This window comes from Scyliorhinus canicula, chromosome 17 (assembly GCF_902713615.1).
Source record: "Scyliorhinus canicula chromosome 17, sScyCan1.1, whole genome shotgun sequence".
Classification (NCBI taxonomy): Eukaryota; Metazoa; Chordata; class Chondrichthyes; order Carcharhiniformes; family Scyliorhinidae; genus Scyliorhinus; species Scyliorhinus canicula.
This window is the reverse complement of record NC_052162.1, coordinates 105,124,797-105,131,667: the sequence shown is the minus strand read 5'-3', so window position 1 is coordinate 105,131,667 and position 6,871 is coordinate 105,124,797.

Genomic DNA, 6,871 nt, shown 5'->3' with positions numbered 1-6,871 from the left:
GCAATAATCACCCTACTCAAATCCACGTATTCACCCTATACCCGTAACCCAACAACCCCCCCCTTAACCTTACTTTTTAGGACACTACGGGCAATTTAGCATGGCCAATCCACCTCACCCGCACATCTTTGGACTGTGGGAGGAAACCGGAGCACCCGGAGGAAACCCACGCACACACGGGGAGGACGTGCAGACTCCGCACAGACAGTGACCCAGCCGGGAATCGAACCTGGGACCCTGGAGCTGTGAAGCATTTATGCTAACCACCATGCTACCGTGCTACACATATTCATTCCTTCCCTCTTACAATTATGTTTGACCTTCTTGAACTGTTATGTATGCTGAAGGTGCTCCCACATTGCTATTGGGTAAAGACTTACAGGTTATTCACCCAGTGTTTATGAAGGAACAGTGATATATGTCCAAATCAACAATAACAATTTGCATTTGTATTACACCTTTTATGTAATAGCACATTCCAAGTTATTTCCCAGGCAGGATATTAAGCAACATTTGACACTGAGCCACCTATTGAGGTATCAGGGCAGATGAATAAAGTAGTGGTTTAAAAGAGTGTCCTAAAGGAGGAACATGAGGGCGAGAGGTTTACAGAAAAAAATCCAGAACTTGGGATCTTCTAAATTGACAGAATAGACAACAACGGTAGAGCGATTAGCACATCAAATGTTAAAAAGGCCGGAATTAAAGGAGCACGGATGTGTCAAAGGATTGTGAGGTTTGAGGAGATTACACAGATAGGGAGAGATGAGACCATGGATGAATTTGAAAGCAAGGATGAGAAACTTAAAATAGTGGTTCTTCTTAACCACCAACCTTTGCAGGTCAGTGAATACAGGGGTGATGGATGAGCAAGACTTGGTGCAAATAAACACAGGGAAAGCAGAGTTTTGGATAACACTGATACTGGGAGTTCGGCTGGAAGTGTGTTAGGATAGTTACGTCGAGAGGTAATGAAGAAATTGACGAGAGTGTCAGCAGCAGCTGAGTTGACTGGAGTGGAGTTGGTCAATGCTACTGTAGTAGAAATAGCCGTCTTGGTGATGCTGTTGATATGTGGTTAATGTGGTGTACATGGACTTTCAAAGGGCATTTGATGCAGTGCCACAGAACAGACTTGGAATAAAAGGGACAGTCTGGCAATGGGTACAAATTGGCTGAATAACAGGAAGCAGAAATTAGTGAACAATCGATATTTTTTGGGTGGAGGAAGATTTGTAGTGGTGTGCCCCAGGGGTCAGCATTGGGACCCTTGCTTGTATATGAACACCTAGATCTTGGTGTGCAGGGGACAATTTCAAAGTTTTTGGTTGACACAAAATTTGCAAGTATTGCAAACTGTGAAGGGTGCAGTGTAGGACTTCAAAAGGACACAAATAAGCTGGTGGAGTGGACATATAGGAGGTAGATGGAAGTTCAATGCAGAAAAGTGTGAAGTTCATTTTAGTAGGACGAATGTGGAGAAAATATAAAATAAGGGGTAAAATTCTAAAAGGGGTGCAGGAGCAGCGGAATGTGGTTTTATACGTACATAGATCATTGAAGGTGGCAGGACAGGTGGCGACAGCAGTTAATAAAGCATATGGTATCTTGGACTTTATTAATAGGGGAATAGAGTACAAGAACAAGGAGGTTATGCTGAACTTACAAAAAGCACTAGTTAGACCACAGCTGGAATGTGGTGCATAGTTCTGGGCACCACGAAAGTATAAGAAGAATGTGAATAAATTGGAAAGAATGCAGAAGAGGTTTACAAGAATGGTTGCAGGGATGAGAAACCTCAGTTAGGAGGATAGATTGAAAAGTTGGGACTATTCTCTTTGGAGAGAAGAACACTAAGAGGAGAATAGATAGAATGTTCAAAATCATGAGGGGGCTGAACAGAGTAAATAGGGATAAACTATCCCATAAAATAAATAAAAAAATGAGAGGACACAGATCTAAAGGATTTTCAAAAGAAGCAAATGTGATGCGAGAGCAAACTTTTTCACACAACAGGTGATTCTGGTCTGAAATGCACTGCCTGAAAATGTGGAGGCAGGTTCAATCGAGCCATTTTAGAGGGCAGTAGACACTTACTTGAATAGAAACAATGTGTAGGGATATTCGGAAAAAGTAGAAGAGTTGCAATAAGCTATGCTGCTGGTTTGGAGAACTGGTACAAGTACAATGGGCCAAATAAGAACATAAGAACTAGGAGCAGGAGTAGGTCACCTGGCCCCTCAAGCCTGCTCCGCCATTCAATGAGATCATGGCTGATCTTTTGTGGACTTGGCTCCACATTCCAGCCCAAACACCATAACCCTTAAATGACCTCTCCTGCAGCATAACAATTCTGTGATGTGGTTGGAAGCTCACCTTGGGGTGAAATAGTTCACCATGGCTGTGAACAGTCTGGTTCAGTCTCAGACAGCTGTCAGGGAGAGGAATGGAGTCGGTGTCTAGGAAGTGGAGTTTGCAGCAGGGACTGAAGAAAATAGCTTCAGTCCTCCAAATGTTCAAATAGAGGAAATTGTTTATCATCCAGTAATGGATGTCGGACAACTCAGAATAGTGTATGACTTGGAGGTGATGGTGTTCACATGCACCTGCTATCCTGGTTCCTGCCAGGTGGTGGAGTTTCAGTGTTCTGGAGAATCTGTCAAAGTTCCGATGGGTGTTTAGATATTCACCGCTGCCTTCTCTGACCTCTACAAGTATATGAAAAGGAAGAGAGTAACTAAAGTCAACATTGGTCGCTTAGAGGACGAGACCGAGGAGGTAATAATGGGGTATACTGAAAAGTTAGAGACACTAAAACAAATTTTGCCTCGGGTTTCATGGTGGAGGATACTAGAACCATCCCATTAGTAACAGGTAATCAGAGGTTGTTGAAAAGGAGGAACTTAAAACAATTAGCATTACCAGGGAAAAGTACTGAGCAAACTATTGGAATTGAAAGTAGACAAGTTCCAAGGATTGATGGCCCACATCCTAGTGTCTTATAGGAAGTGGCAACAGAGACAGTGGATGCATTGGTTGTAATATTCCACAATTCCCTAGAATCTGGGAAGGTTCCTGAGAAGTGGAAAAAGGCTAATGCAGTACCCGTGTTCACAAAGGAAGACAGAAAGTAGGAAATTATAGACTAGTTAAACATCTGTTGTTAGAAAATTGTTGGAATCCATTATTAAGGAAGAAATAGCAGGATATTTGGGATGTCAAAACCATCAAAGTCAGCATAGTTTTATGAAGGGTGAATTATGATTGACGAATTTGCTAGAGTTCTTTGAAGTGGATGGGGTCCTGTAGGTGTAGTGCATCTGGACTTCCAGAGGCATTTCATAAGGTGTTGCACAAAAGGTTAATACACAAGGTAAGATCCCATGGGATTGGATAATATATTGGCTTGAATAGAGAATTAGGTATCCAACAAAAGCAGAGAGTCAGAATAAATGGGTCTTTTTCTGGTTGGAAAGCTGTAACTCGTGGTGTGCTACAGAGTTCAGTCCTTGTGCCCCAACTAATTTCAATCTACATTAATGACTTTGATGCAGAAATAGAATGTACTGTAGCCAATGTTGCAGACAACACAAAAATAGATGAGAAAGCAAGTTGCAATGAAAACATTTGTAAATGGCACATTGACTGTATCGTGGATAAGTTTGAGGTCATCCATTTTGGTCAGAGGAATAAAAAGGCAACTTAATATCTAAATGGAGAGAAACTTCAGAGTGCTTCAGTGCAGAGGGATCTGGGCGTCCTTGACAAATGAATCACAGAACGTTAGTATGCAGGTTCAGCAGGTCGTAAGGAAGGCAAATGGAATTTTGCGTTCATTGCTATTGGAATAATGTATAAAAGCTGTTGCAACTGTATAGGGCTTGGTGAGAGCACATCTGGATGATGGTGCACGGTTCTTGGCCCCATACTTGAGGAAGAATGTTACTGCGTTAGAGGCAGTTCAGAGAAGGATCACTAGAACCAGGAATGAAGAACGTGTCTCATGAAGAGAAACTGAGCAGTTTAGGCCTATACTCACTTGATTAAGAATGAGAGATCTAATTGAGGTATACAAGATGGTCAAGGGAGTCGAAAGGGTAGACAGAGCGGATATTTCCGCTTGTTGGGCATTCTTGAATGAGAGGCCATAGTTTGAGGATAAGGGGTGGCAGATTTAAAACAGAAATGAGGAGGAATTACTTCACTTCATGGGCAGCACGGTAGCATTGTGGATAGCACAATCGCTTCACAGCTCCAGGGTCCCAGGTTCGATTCCGACTTGGGTCACTGTCTGTGCGGAGTCTGCACTTCCTGTGTGTGCGTGGGTTTCCTCCGGGTGCTCCTGTTTCCTCCCACAGTCCAAAGATGTGCAAATTAGGTGGATTGGACATGATAAATTGCCCTTAGTGTCCAAAATTGCCCTTAGTGTGGGGTGGGGTTACTGGGTTATGGGGATAGGGTGGAGATGTTAACCTTGGGTAGGGTGCTCTTTCCAGGAGCCGGTGCAGACTCGATGGGCCGAATGGCCTCCTTCTACACTGTAAATTCTATGATTCACTCAAAGGGGCGTAAATCTGGAATCCTCGGCCCTAGAGTTCAGCAGACACCAGAAAACAAAACAATTTCAAGGAGATAGGTATTTAATTAGTGATGTGCATGAATGGTGATGGTGAGCGAGCAGGAAGGTGGAGATGAGATCAGCCATGATTGTATTGAATGGCAATGCAGGTTTGAGTGGCTGAACTGTCTACTCCAGCTCCCAGTTCTCATGTTCTTAGCACCATAGAATTTGCAGTGCAGGAGGCCATTCGGCACATCAAGTCTGCACCGGCCCTTGGAAAGAATCACCTACTTAAGCCCATACCTCCTCCCTATCCCCATAACCCCATCTAACATTTTGGACACCAAGGACAATTTATCATGACCAATCCACCTAACCTGCACATCTTTGGACTGCACGAGGAAACTTGAGCACCCAGAGGAAATGCATGCAGACACGGGGAGAACGTGCAGACTCCGCAGTGACCGAAGCTGGGAATCCAACCTGGGATCCTGGTGCTGTGAAGCAACTGTGCTAACCACTGTGCTGCCGTGCTGCCCAAGACAAAGAAAGCAGCACATGATGTCTTAACATGTTTTCCATACGATGGCTGCAAGCGTAGTTATTGTAAGGATTTTCACTGTGGAAAGGGGTTCAAGCAATCTCAACTCGCTGTACATCAGCAGGTTCACATTGGAGAGAGACTGTTCATTTGCTGTGTTTGTGAGAAGGTATTTTCAGTTGCTTATCCAATCTGCTCAGACACTAATGATTTCACAAGCAACTGAAGTGATTGGATTTTATTGTTAAATCAGACCCAGAGCTGAACAGTTCATTGGTGTCTATTTCTGTTGACGTTCATACAAGTGTTTACATTTAGATAGAAGTCAAATAAATCAGCTTTGTATAAAACAGTGAGCCAAGACTTTTTAATATCTCTGACACAAAGTTAGCTCCTTTTGACGGGTTCTCCCTCTCTCCCAGTTTCCTCCATCCTAACCTCCAAAAAGAAAGTGAGGAGCTCATGCAGCTTTTTTGTCACTGAGATTGAGACAATCCGATCAGCTGCTTGCCCCCCCCCCCACCCCCCACCCACCCACCCCACCCCCCCACCCACCCCCCACCCCCCCCACCCCCACCAGTAGCCCACCAGGACACACTGTCTAAAGTTTCCACTTGTCAAAGCCCTGATCTTACATCTTTTGCCAATTTCTCTCTTTTTAAAAAAGAAAATCATTATTTCCCACATATGGAGCAGATGAACATCATCTCCCTGGGTGTGAACTTTCTGGTTGTAGGGATTAGAACTCTTACAATCAGAATCAGACATGAGAATACTGTTCAGTTATGGAGCAACTTTATCAAGGGAACAAACAGGCAAACTGAAAGACTAAAGATAAAGTACAGGCAGTGATTTACAGAACAACATAAAGTTTTATACTTCACGTGTTGTGTCTTGACAGCAGAACATACTTCTTTCCTTGTAGCCTTCGGTATTCCTACGGAGTTGCAACTTTTTTACTTCTTTATTATTGGTTTTCTTTCCTTGGCTCTTTTCTCCACCGCTCCATCCCCAGGAAGACTGTTCTTGTGCTGGAAACTCCCCAACTGGCTCTCCTGAGGCTACCAATTAGAACTGTTCATCGACATTTCACTAGTTATGTGGCTCTTGCCCAATCATAGTGTGTTCATGTGAATAACATTCACAGGTTAATGAGCTCACAAATTCTTCTGGTTACATATAACTCCTACTATCTCAGTTCAAAACTCATGCAAGCTTGTTCAAAGCAATGGCACAACCACCAGATTCTAACCTACAGACCAACACACAAAGAACACAACTGCTACAGACTATATTAATACATACACAACGAAAGAACACAATTCTTTACAGACTGTATCTGGAGATGGAGTGACTGAGTGAATCTCTGTTACTGTTTACGGCTTCTCCTCACTGTGAATGTGCTGTTGTTTCTGGAAGTTGGATGATTTGGTGAATTCCTCCCCACACTCGGCAGCTACCCAGTGTGAGTACATCAAAGGATTTCTGGCTGGGACGGGGAACGGAATCCCTTCCCACAGTTGTCACATTTCCAGAGTTTCATGGTGTTGTGGATGTCCTTGTGTCTTTCCAGTTGAAGCCTCATAGAATTATACAGGATGTGCAGAGCTGTGACAGGCCATTCAGCCTAATGAGTCAATATTGGTATTTATCTTGCATTCAAGCCTTTACACATCTTTTCACTTCACTGTAACCCGATATTCCCGTCTCCCAGAACTGTTTGTCCACCCTAATTCAGAAGGGATATTAATATTTTTCCCCGCCACCAA